Here is a 12,957-nt window from a genome sequence, read left to right as displayed (position 1 = left end):
TGTTGACTGAATAAATCAATCCACGGTTCTGTTCTCAATTTTACTGCTATTCGTAACTTCAGCTAGCATGTAAGCGCCCGTCTGTGCAGGCAGTGAGCTGAGCTGCGTGACACCTCGCGGGGCCCTTGCTACTGTCATGCTCATCTGAAAACTGGGCTCCTCCTCGAGGTCGGAGCCCCGGAAGGCATGGAGTTCCTTCATCTCAAGGGAAGGACGGGAGAGAGCGTGAATGCTTACAGAAAGGCTGGGCAGGCGGGGGAGGAATCCGCTTTGATTTCAAGAACTTTCTGAGTAGAAACTGACAGGGCTGACGTACCCCTCAGCAAGGAAGGCTGGAAACAGACAGCTGAGCTCTGAGAGATGCCCATCTGACCGCCCCCGAAGCCACAGCTCACACGACTTCTTGCCTTTTCAACTATTCCTCCTGTTTATGAAAGCGGTGTATGCTTACATAAACACGCGGAGCCTTGGGAAATGAAGGGAGGTGCAAAGTGGAGTCCAGAGTCACCATGTCTGCCCACCAGAGAATAACACCGAGAAGAGGCTGCTTCCTCTTCCAGCTGCTTTCCTAGTGTGAGCAGTGTATGTAGAGGAGGAGAAAGAGAGGTCCTAGCTGCTTTCCTAGTGTGAGCAGTGTATGTAGAGGAGGAGAAAGAGAGGTCCTAGCTGCTTTCCTAGTGTGAGCAGTGTATGTAGAGGAGGAGAAAGAGAGGTTCCAGCTGCTTTCCTAGTGTGAGCAGTGTATGTAGGAGAGGAGGAGAAAGAGAGGTCCTAGCTGGTTTCCTAGTGTGAGCAGTGTATGTAGGGGAGGAGGAGAAAGAGAGGTTCTAGCTGCTTTCCTAGTGTGAGCAGTGTATGTAGAGGAGGAGAAAGAGAGGTTCTAGCTGCTTTCCTAGTGTGAGCAGTGTATGTAGGGGAGGAGGAGAAAGAGAGGTTCTAGCTGCTTTCCTAGTGTGAGCAGTGTATGTAGGAGAGGAGGAGAAAGAGAGGTTCTCCCTTTCAAGTCTCTCCCCTATGCTTTTCTAGGAGCTTTTAAACATCAAGTGAAAATTAATGTTGTTAAATGGCAAAATTAAGCCTATTTCCCCAAACTATAGACTTCGGGGAAGAAGAAGGCTTCTCTCCCTCTCGTCCAATTTCTGCTTCCATCAGAACTGCTAGTATAGAGCAGCGGTTTTCAGTAACTGTGCCTGAGCATCACAGCAGGATGAGAACTGCATGGCTGCTATTAACTGAACTACTACTATGGAAGAGGCTGTTTTAAACATTTTACAATCAGTGTTGAATTTTATACTTTCAATCCTATCATCATTTTACAGACAAGGAAACTGAGGCAGAGAGGTTAAGCAACTTCCGAAAGGTCACATGGCCATTAAATGGTGGTGCTGGGATTTGAACCCAGGGCATCTGGCCCCAAGTGCCCTCTTGCCCCTGGTCCACACTGCTCAAGACCCCAGCCACAGTGACACCAACCCTGAGCTTCAGGGCAAGGTTCCCAATGTCCCCACTGCCAAGTTTGTCATGATTATTCATATTTCTCTCCACACTCATTTTATCTCCTAAAGGAAATGAGAAATTGCTGGAATTCGGAAGTGAGACAACCGGAAGCTACAGCTGACTACATGCACACGTGGGTCTCCCGATGGGCTGCCTAAGAGACATTCTTAATAGATGACCTTTCTGGGGGGGGGGCCAGGGGTCAGTTCCTGGGTACATCGCTCATCACTGACTGAGACCCCACCCGGCTCCAGATGTGAGGGCCCCTCCCTGACTTCACCGTGAAGTGGGAGGGAGAACAAACCGGAACACTCACAGCCGCTATTTACACGTGAGTCTGCAGAAAGGGCCAGGGGTGCCGGCTGTTGGACAGGGTCTGCTCTTGTGCGTCTGCAGGATCAGTGGGGCTGGAGTCAACAGTCAGTCACTGCGGGGATCTGGCTCAGATAAACTTGAAGATAAACAAAATTGGATAACTTATATATCCAGAAATTCCGAACTGTATAAAGCCACAGTAATGAAGACAATGTTAGCAGATGCCCAGTAATTAAGACAGTCTGTAAATACAGAGGGATAGGAAAAAAGGGTGCTACCAGGAGAGGGACGGTTGAGAAGCAGACGCACACGTACTGACACATGTCAGAGCAGTGGGGAAACGGTACGTTTCTGCCATCATCACACGTGACTCCCTCCTCGTGACAAAACCAGTCTAACCACTAAGGGGGGGGGTTCCCCAGAATCGATCACTAGGAAGTTTGTCTCCCCTACAGAGTGGGAAGGGAAAACCTCCATTTCAAGAAAAGGTGGCTGATTGCCCGGTTCAGGGAAGGAGATGAGGCATTGCTGCTTTGGGTCTGAAAGCTACTAGCCCTTCCGGCCGCCCGAGAGGAGTGCAGGGGAAACCGAGGCCTGCGCAGCCGTCACCCATCCCACAGGAACTCAGTACTGGCTCACGGCTACTCAACTTCCAGGCTTCGTGTGCTCACGTGTGTGTGTGTGAGACAGAGGGGGGGATGGGGCTCTTTGTTGTTAACATTCTAAACAAGTAGAGAGAAAGGTACAGTGAACTCCCATGTACTTAAACCTAGATTCAGTAATTATCAAGATTCTGCCACACAAGCTTCATCTATTCTTAATCTGTTTCTTTCCCCCTAATTTCCTTCTCCCTGAATTATTTTAAAGTAAATCCCGGAGACCATGTCATTTCACCTTTACATGTTTCAATTTGCAGCTCTGGGAAATACAGACACTTTCTGATGTACCCGTAACATTAGACCGGTTTCATTATTGATCAAAATAACAATGAATGTTTGCCTAAAAGATAAGACCCAGTGTTGACAAAGGGGGAGGGAAGTGGATCATCTCAGCTTCTACTGATGAATTCATGCTTTTCTGGAGGGCCTCTTGGCAGTACAAATCAAAAAAGATTCAACAACCTCTGTGCTCCCCCCCCACCCCCCAATTCTTTCACAATTGAGATTTTAGTGTTTGTTTTGAGAATAAGTACACAGACATTTCCATGTGTAAACAACTCTTAACATAAGTACCCAAAATGTCAAGTCGTGTGGTTGTGATTCTTTTCTAAACAGTTACTCCAGTGACTTTCCAGCTTAAAATTTGGAGGCTAATTTTCCTCAATAGACTATCAAGTACCAATATCTTCAACTGTTACATCCAAGTGCCCCTAATTCACAATTTAATATCATACATACAACATAATGACTGGACTACCACCCCGAAGACACACTCCATCACCCACACTGTCCCCTCGGACGGAGTGGGTATCCCAAGGGAGCACAGCCTTCCACAGCGCAGAACAGGACTCGAGCCCAGCTCGGAGGGAGCCCTTTCTCCTAGGCCACAGGCTCTCTACTGGCACCGCCTTGACCGTACCCTCAGGCCTCTCATGCCAGCCCGCCTTGCACTTTTCTCTCTCGGTACTCACTTCCACTGTGGCTTACATGCCAACATCAGCCTCACCCAAAGCAAAAACAGCCACACATACCGGGTTTGATGTGCCACTGAAATTCTTTTCCTGTTATGCATTCAAATAAAAGTACAACTATTAACATGGTTAGTGTTTATTCATACACTGGGTATGAGCTGACGGCGGGCAATCTGTCCCCATGGCACTGAGACATCATTCCCAGTCAGCACGCTCCTATCCCCTTCCTTGGCCCCTTCTTCCACTTCCGTTCTAGGAACAAAAGCTCAAGTGATAGCTCTGAACAAGCCCTCCAGGGGCTGAGGTCTCTCCCGAACTCCCCCATCAGGGCTCTGCTCCCTGGAACACCTCCCTGGTGTACTTTCCACGTCCGCTGTCTCCCAGGACGGGTGAGTGATAACAGCAGTTAACAGCCAACGAGCGCTGGGTAATAACCGACGTGCCCCGAGCACCTTCTCTGCGCCTGTAACTGCGCCAAGGATTTCATACAGGACTCGTGATCCTCCCACGGCGCCACGTGAAGTGGGCAGTACCACCCCCGTTTCACAGACGAAGAAACTGATGCTCAGAAGGGATTAAGTCGCTTGCTCAAGGTCCCACCATTTGGACACGACATAGCCAGGGTTGAATACAGGCTCCTTACCTGCTCACTACCCTGCTGCTTTTAGAAGAGTCAACACTGACCAAACTCTGCGCCAACTGAATACTGAGCAAGTCGGAGACACTCACCTGAAGTCACTGCCCTGGGAGCACCTGGCACCCCGGCTGCCACCCAGGGCTCACACTTGCCCTGCACGACTAACTGGCAGGCGCGCATTCGAAGCTCCCTCTCCTCTGGGGCCCTGCTATGCCTCCCTCCCCGGCTCCTCGCTGTCTCCTTTCAGCTCATCTGAGCCCTGAGAGGCCAGGTCTCCTCTGGAAGGAGAAAAAGAATCCCTGACACAACCAAGTGGAGCCTCGTGTCACCCTCTCTCATGCCCAAAGGGGAGCTGGCTGATCAAAGCGGAGTTCCCTGAAACAGCCCGTTTCCCACGTCGTCCTGCATAAGGTTCCTCCTCGCCTGGCTGCGAGGCCTCAGGCCCACACTCTTCACTGGTAACTGTCATCGTGACGGTGACTCCGGCCCCGTACCAACGCTTCACAGGTACTGACCCACTGAATGCCCACGGAATCCTTAACAATGAGGCAGGGGCCAGCACTGTCCTTGTGTCGACACGAGGACATGCAGCAGCACAGAGGCTAGGCCACGGCCACGGAGCTGGGAGCAGTGGTCCCAGACCCCGCCCGAGGCACCCAGCCACACTGCCTCCGGACGCACTGTCCCGGGTGCTGAGTGCTCAGGAAGGGCCGAGCTCTGGACCTAAGGAGGTGACCTCACACACCTCCATGACAGATCTTTTAAAAATGAACAGCCTGCCCTGGCTGGTTTGGTTCAGTGGTCAGAACGTCGGCCTGCGGTCCAGAGAGACCCGGGTTCAGTTCCCGCTAAGGGCACGTCCCTCGGTTGCAGTTTGTCCCCGGCCCTGGCTGGTCATGCAGGTGGCAGCCACTCAATGTGTTCCTTTCACGTCGATGTTTCTCTCTCTCTCTCTTCCTCTCTCTCCCTCTCTCTCTCTCCCTCCTACTCTGTCTAAACAAAAAAATGGAAAAATGTCCTCGGGTGAGGATTAAAAAAAAAAAAAAAAAAGAACAGCCTGAAGCTCCAAGAGGTGAAGTCACCTGCCCAAGGTCACACAGCTAGTACAGGGTAGAGCCAGGACACAGTTGCCTACAGTGTGACTCCAAAGCCAAGAGCTGCAAGGCTCCACCGCCTCACACCTAAACTCCAAATGCCCAAATCTCCGCCCCGTTCCCAGCAAGCCCCTAAGAGAAACCAGCCTCCAGCTCCGAGGAGTCAGGGTGGGGGTGGGGGTGGACCGGCACTGTGCCACAGAGCATCACAGTGACAGGAAGCCCTGGTCCATTCCACAGGGTCCATTCCTCAGCAGCTGCACTCCTCCTGGTGCCCCCACCTGCCGCTCTCAGCCCCCCCAGGAATTCCTGTGCAGGTGGGGTTCAGCAGCCGGGCCGGGGCTTCCAGGGTGATGGTGACTGACCAGGCCTGCCCTCAGGTTCCCTTCCCGGGGGGTGTTTCCTCCCTGAAGACCTAGAATTGGGCTCTGCTTCCTTCTGCACTGGCAGGGCCTTCCTCACCCCGGACAGGTCACCCAGTGAGCAAGCTTGGTCCCGCCCAACCACCCGATGTGCCCAAAGAGTGCTTCAGAGCGAGGGCTCTGCAGCCACATGGCCTGGGTTCGAATCCAGCTCTGCCACTACTAGCTGTGTGACCTCAGACGAGTTACGCCCCCTCTGTGCCTCAGTTTCGTCATGTGGAAAGGGGATGATGACAGTACCAGTATCACAGGCTTGTTGTGCACATTTAAAGAGCACTTGGAGTAGGGCCTGGCACCACGAGCTGTGTCGGTGTTGCTGCCGTTAAGTTTGCGAGGCCCAATTGATCTCACACCCCTTAGAGGAGCAGAGATGTCCACTGGGCCTCTAAGCCCCTGTGAACACCCACTGCCTACACATCAAATAAAAGCAGACTCTCTCAAAGGACCCCATTGGCCTGCTGGTGGTGGCAAAGGACACATCCACTTAGAGTTGGGGACAAGGTTCTTGGTTCTTGCTGACCAGCTGTGAAAAAGCAGTAATTACAATCCACTTGCAACCAGAACAGAAAGCTCCATGAAGGCAAAGATAGTGGTCCAGACCCCACGGGACCTGGCACAAGCCAGGGTCCAACAAATGCTCACCTGTGACCAGGGCCCTGTGTGAAGAGATTCCTCCGACTGTCCCACTGGCTGTTTTTCCTTACATGCCCAAGGCATTGCCCAACACACAAGAGCCCCTCCCCCAAAGATAAGTAAAGAGTGAAGGATGGATGGATAAATGAGGTTTTTGGATCTTTTTAATAAGAGCATCTACCACCTGCCAGGCCTAAGAGACCAAAAAACCATGGTTCCATCTCTGCCCCCAGGCATCTGGAGATCTAGTCCACTTGGTCAGAGATCAGTTTATGGCATAAAATGACTCCGAAACACTCCAAGGCAGTTCAGCAACCAGAACAGGGCACAGGAAGGGGGAGAGGAACAGGAAGCGACCCCCTCTGGAATTTTGCAGGGCATACATCAGAGATGGTGTCTTCCCGGCCCTGCCCACAGAATCCTAAGGAAACATGTGAGCGCTACTAATGCGAACAGACACCTCCGAACCAAACCAAAGGCCAGGTGGGTGGCCCACTCAACCTGTCTTTTTAAGCAACATCAACAAACACAGCAGTGAACCCCAAATCCTCACCTCTCCCAGGGCGCCTCAGTAAAGTCCCTGCATCCCCACTGGGTGGGTAGGAACCCAAGGCCCAGTCTGGATGCGCATTCCCAACAAGCAGTGGCATGATCGGAACTAAGGTAGCTGTGACCTCTGCTATGGGCCCTGGACAGGGATCCCCAGGCATGGCTAAGCTTCAGAGTTTTAGGCCGCTGGCCCTCGGCTGGAGATGATTTTGCCAACTGTGTACCAGGGGACACTTGCACATATGCTGACTGTCATCGCTGGGGGCTGCTAAACATCCCCCAGTGCACAGGACAGCCCCAAATCACAGAATGATCTGGCCCCAAAGTTCAACAGCATTAATTAAGGTTAAAGGCACTGGGTCTAGCCCTGGCCGGTTTGGCTTAGTGGTTAGAATGTCAGTCTGCGGACCAGGGAGGCGTGGGTTCAATTTTGGTCAGGGGCACATGCCTTGGTTGTGGTTCGATCCCCCGCCCTGGTTGGGGTCGTGCAGGAGGCAACCAGTCAGTCAGTGTGTCTCTCTCACATTGATTTTCTCTCCACCCCCCCGCCCCCACTCCCACTATGTCTGAAAATCAATGGAAAAATATCCTCAGGTGAGGATTAAAAAAACACTGGGTCTAGGCTCTCAAGCTGTGAGGGACAGTGACCAACCAAGGGATTTGGTAAAAACACAGACTGGGGTTCAGTGTGGGGTGAGATTCTGCAGGCTAAGAAGCCAACTTCCAGGCCCTCGATCCTCAGAGCTGTGGTCCAGAGAGCAGAGCACCGAGCGGCCTAGGTATCACCTGGGAGTCCTCAGACAGCAGACCCTCGCCTCCCTCGCAATGAATCACAGCCTGGATTTCAACAAGACCTCCTGGTGTTTCTCAGGCATATTCAGTGTCTGGAAATCCTGGTGGCCCATTCAGGAGTTTTGAAAAATCTCCATCCCTTTGGGGAGGGGGAAGGCCTGGCAGATTTTAACAGCCAAGAGTTAAGAGCAGAAACTGCCCCCAGGAAGCGGTGTCTTTCCCCCAAGCTGCGAAGTCACCATAGCATGGGCTCCGCACAGTCCCCGCCCTCTGATAACAAAAATCCTGACAACGCTCTGTTTCTTGGCATTGAATGACCTGTCCCCCCAGAAGCAGGGCTGCTTTTTGGCACCCGAGACCTGGCTAGTTGCCAGACAACAAGCTCCTGGGCAAGAATGGACTGATGTGGAGAGACAGGATTCAACCCAAACGTCTTAACTGTCGACAAGAAACCAGAGGAAAGAGGAACTCATGTTATTGCGACTTAAAGTCAGAAGGTGATGATAATCGCCAGCACTTCCTGGGTGCACTGTTCTAAGCATAGGGACGATCATCCCCGTTCTGTGGATGAGAAAGCCAAGGCAAGGAGTCCCAGGAAGGAATTTGCCCAAGGTCCCAGAGGTGGTAGAGGGTGAAGCCAGAGTCCAGGCTCCTAGCTGCTGCTCTGTCCCTCGCGCTGTGCTTCACTGTCCCCCTCACCTTCGGCACAGAGACCAGAGCTCTGCCTTGCGCCCTCAGGAGCAGGCTAGGTTTGGCGGGCTGCTGTCTGCCACTTCTCCAGGGCAGCTAGCTTTCCGCTGGCCTGCTTTGGGGAAGAAGAAAGTGGGCTCTGGGCGTAGAGTGTTGAGGCTTTGCGTGACAGCACAGCTGGGCCACCTCTGGGACAAAAAATGCAAACCACAGTCTTGGCTGAGAAGTCAGAGAACCCAGCCGTGCAGTAAAGGGCCTCTTCCTTAAACGACCTGCAGGGTAAGGGCCTTGAGAAGGCTGGAAAAAGCAAGGCAGGGGCCAAGCCTCTGGACCCTGCACACCTTTGTTTAGATGCCAAGGTCAGCGAGCTCCCGACAGCCTTTCCTTTCTCGCCAAACACTCCCAGAAATGGAAGAAAGTGGAGGTTTCAGGGGGCAAACTCAGGGCCTACAAATCCCTTCCACCACACTCTCACCTTTGTCCACCCAACTCAAGCCATGCTAGGCTACTCTCTGTTCCTCCAACTTGCCAAGCTCACTCCTACCTCAGGGCCTTTGTACATGCTGTTCTTGCTGTCAGGTGCCTGCTGTTTTCAACCCTTTGCATGGCTGGATCCTTTTCATCCTTCTAGTCTCAGGTCACTGTCACCCCCTCAGACAAGCCCTTTTACTGCTCTCACTCTCAGAGTGTCCCTCCCATCATATCACAGTGTCCTCTCTTTGTCATAGCATTCCCAAGTCTTCATACCACTACCAATCACCTCTGATACGTACGACTTCTTTCTAGTCTGTCTCCCCGCACCAGGCCTTGCACTTGAGGAAGGCAGAGAGTGGGTCTGTTTTGTCCTCTGTGTTCTAACAGTGCTTGGCACAGAGCAGGAGGTCTATAAGTATTTGCTGAATGAATACATAAATCTTTAGTCAGGTTAATGAAATGACTATTACCTTCTCGAGGGTTCACCAGGATGATGTGTTCCAGTCTGCTTAAATGCTGCCTGCATCAGAGAGATCTGTGGAGTAGTTCCAAAGCGAGCTAAAGTACAACTATAACAACAATGACAACTACAGCACAGTAACACGGCTAACCCTGGATGCACACTCATGTGCCAAGACCGTGTGAGGCGCTTTACTAGTTCAAAGCTCATTGACAAGCCCGATGCAGTGACCTGTTCGTTTCTTCATTTTGCAGAGGTGGATGCCGAGGTTTGGAAAACATGTCACTTGCCCAAGATCAAACTTGAGCACTTTAGAAAGGATCGGGTCCGGTGCAGGGCCCTCGGCCTCGCGCTGCCCCACCCCGCACGGACTCATGCAGTGCTCCCCGAGACCGCAGCGACAGAGCCTATCTGGGAAAGTGACTCATTGTTCTCAGGAGATTTAGCCAGGCTGTGTCCTTCTTCCAGCTCCTTCCACAAAGAACACACAGTTCTCACAACTGCAGAAGTTCTCATTCTAATCATCTCTGTACTACGCCAGCTTACCAATCAGGGCTGACTTTACAATTCCACATCAGTGCGGAGCAGCCCTTTTGGACAGAAAGCACTGGTTCTCAGGCTCAGGGGTTGAACTTCATCTCCCCTGGAACTGAGCTTGTCACTCCTCATATTTGAAGCAAAGGCTCAATTACACTTTTTTTGGTTTGTTTGTTAATCCTCACCCAAGGATATTTTTTCCACTGATTTTTTTTAAAGAGAGCGGGAGGGAAGGTGGGAGGGAGGGAAAAACATCGATGTGAGAGAGACACATCCCTTGGTTGCCTCCCACACGTGCCCCAATCAGGGCCAGGGATCAAACCTGTAATCCAGGTACATGCCCTTGACCGGGAATCGGACCTGCGACCCTTCGGTGTGTGGGCCGACACTCTAACCGCTGAGCTATACTGGCCAGGGCAAAGGCTCAATTACTCTTCAGGTCAAAACTACCAGTAACACCTAAGAGCAACAGTTGACTCCTGTACTTGTACCTGTGTGCCCACCATTTTAAAAATTCAACTTACTTAACCCTCCCAACCACCCCATAGGACAGGTCCTATGATTATCCCCACTTTACAGATGAGAAGACGGAGGTCTCGAGAGGCGCCGTCCCTTGCCTAAGTAAGTAGCAGAGCAGGATGTGTACCCCAACATGTGGCTCCAGAGTCTTCTTTTAATCACTAGCCTCTGCTGCTTCTAACCCTGATTTGACATCTGCTCAGACGATACTGCAAGTCAGTCTGTTTAGCTGTTCATAGGACCACACGAGTCATGCATTCGCTCATTCATTCGGATGTGTTTGAAAAACCTCCTGCATGGTCAGGACGCGGCTGAGGGAAGTGGACTCAGGCCCCTGTCCTCCCAATGTTCGGCTTGGGGGAACAAATGAGGGAAAAGGCAGTTTTATGACATCACACTTAATGTGAGAGGTTTGAAACTTTCCCTCTAAGAACAGGAACAAGCAGAGATGCCCCCTCTCACCACAGCATTTCAACACCGCAGCAATTTTCAACCTTTCTCATCTCATGGCACACATAAACTAATTACTAAAATTCTGTGGCACACCAAAGGTATATTTTTGCCGATCTGACCAAAAAAAGGTACAATTTTGATTAATTCACACCAGATGGCTATTGTGTTGGCTGTTGTCATTTTTGTTTTGTTTTGTGTGTTTTTTGAATTTGACAATCTAAGTAAAAGAGGTTAGTGGTCCTGACTAAAAAGTCAGGTGTCACATGTTTTAAATATTCTTGTGGGCCCTGGCTGGTTTGGCTCAGCGGTTAGAGCGTCCGCCTGTGGTCCGGAGAGACCCGGGTTCGGTTCCCGATAAGGGCACGTACCTTGGTTGCAGTTTGTCCCCGGCCCTGGTTGGTCATGCGGGTGGCAGCCACTCGATGTGTCCCTTTCACATCAATGTTTCCCTCTCTCTCTCTTCCCCTCTCTCCCTCCCACTCTATCTGTACAAAAAATGAAAAAAAAAATGTCCTCGGTTGAGGATAAAAAGAAAAATATTCTTGTGGCATGCTGGCTGAAAATCGCTGCAACACTGTATTGGAAGCCCTAGTTAATTCAGTAAGGCCAAAAAAGAAAAAGGAAAAATAAAGATACAGAATGGGAAGGAAGAAATATAGCTGTCTTTGTTCGTGGAGGACATGATCACCTATGTAGAAAATCCTAAAGACTTGAAAACAAAAACGACCTGTAACTAATAAGCACGTATAGGCCCTGGCTGGGTAGCTCAGTTGGTTAGAGTGCTGTCCTGATACACCATGGTTGCGGGTTCAATCTCTAGTCAAGGCACATACCGGAAGCAACCAATGAATGCATAAATAAGTGGAACAACATATCCGTGTTTTTCTCTCTTTTCTTCCTAAAATCAATAAATAAAAATAAAACAAGCACTTATAGCAAGATTGTAAGGTACAGGTTAATAAACAAAAGTCAATCACTTTCCGACATACCAGCAATGAACAAGTGGGATTTGAAATTAAAAACACAAAACCACGTACATTAACACCCTCCCAAATGAAATACTTAGGTATAAATCTAACAAAATATGTACAAAAGTTACATGAGCAAAACTATAAAACTATGATGAAAGATATCAAAGAAAAACTAAATAAATGGAGACATATTCCACGTTCACAAATAGTAAAATTCAATATTGTCAAAATATCAGTTCCTCCCAACTTGATCTAAGGAGTTAAGTTAATCACAATCAAACTCTCAGCAAATTATTGAAAGAAGCAAAGACCCAGAATAGTAACCACAATATTAAAGGAGAAGAAAGTCAGAGGACTAACTTTAAGACTTACTGTAACGTTACAGTAATCAAAACAGCGCTACTAGTGAAAGAACATACAAATAGAGCAGAATAAAAAGCCCAGAAATAGACATATATATAGTCAACTCTGCCTTGACAGAGGAGCAAAGGCAATACTAAGAAGCAAGGATAATAACCTTTTCAACAAATGGTGCTGAAACAAGTGAACATCTATCTACATGCAAAAAAATATTAATCTGGATACAGATCTTACACTTTCCACAAAAGTTAACTCAAAATGGGTCACAGACCTCCTAAATGTAAAATGCAAAACTAAAAAACTAGATGATAACATAGGAGAAAACCTAGATCATCTTGGGCATGGCTATGATTTTTTAGATACAACACCAAAGGCAAAATCCAGGAAAGAAAAAATTGATAAGTGAGCTTCATTCAAATTAAAAACTGCTTTGTGAAAGACAATGCCAAGAGAATGAGAAGACAAACCACAGACCGGGAGAAAATATTTGCAGAAGACACATCTGACCAAGGACTGCTATCCAAAATATCCAAAGAACTTTTAAAACTCAACAAACAATCCAATTTAAAAACGGGCCAAAGACCTTAACAGACACCTCACCAAAGAAGGTATATAGATGGCAAATAAGCACATGAAAAGATGCTCCATATCACATCATCAGGAAAATGCAAATTAAACATTAATGAGATTTCATTACATACCTATTAGAATGCCCCAAATCCAGAACACCGACACCACCAAATGCTGATGAGGATGTGGAGCAACGGGAACTCTCATTCACTGTTGATGGGAATGCAAAATGGTACAGCCATTTTAGAAGAGTTTGACAACTTCTTACAAATCTAAACATACTCATCCTACCATCCAGCAATCATGTTCCTTGATATGTACCCAAGTGAGATGAATACTATTTCAACACAAAAA

General features: G+C 49.4%; 1 protein-coding gene across 2 annotated transcripts in view; it reads right to left on the bottom strand.

Annotated features, from left to right (window-relative positions):
• Positions 1-12,957, bottom strand: part of SIPA1L3 (signal induced proliferation associated 1 like 3) — a 225,288-nt gene that overhangs the window by 151,196 nt on the left and 61,135 nt on the right. The window contains exons 1-2 of one of the 2 annotated variants that reach the window (XM_036274267.1): positions 12,735-12,865; positions 1,814-1,948 (exon numbers count right to left, since the gene is read on the bottom strand). The exons of the other annotated variant lie outside the window; for it this stretch is intronic. The gene's annotated coding sequence lies outside the window, so the exon portion shown is untranslated. Of the gene's footprint in view, positions 1-1,813; positions 1,949-12,734; positions 12,866-12,957 lie in introns of those variants that run through there. 2 annotated transcript variants of the gene reach the window in all.

This window comes from Molossus molossus, unplaced genomic scaffold, assembly GCF_014108415.1.
Source record: "Molossus molossus isolate mMolMol1 unplaced genomic scaffold, mMolMol1.p scaffold_m16_p_21, whole genome shotgun sequence".
Lineage (NCBI taxonomy): Eukaryota > Metazoa > Chordata > Mammalia > Chiroptera > Molossidae > Molossus > Molossus molossus.
The sequence above is the reverse complement of the archived record's forward strand: the minus strand, read 5'-3'. Positions and strand labels throughout refer to the sequence as shown.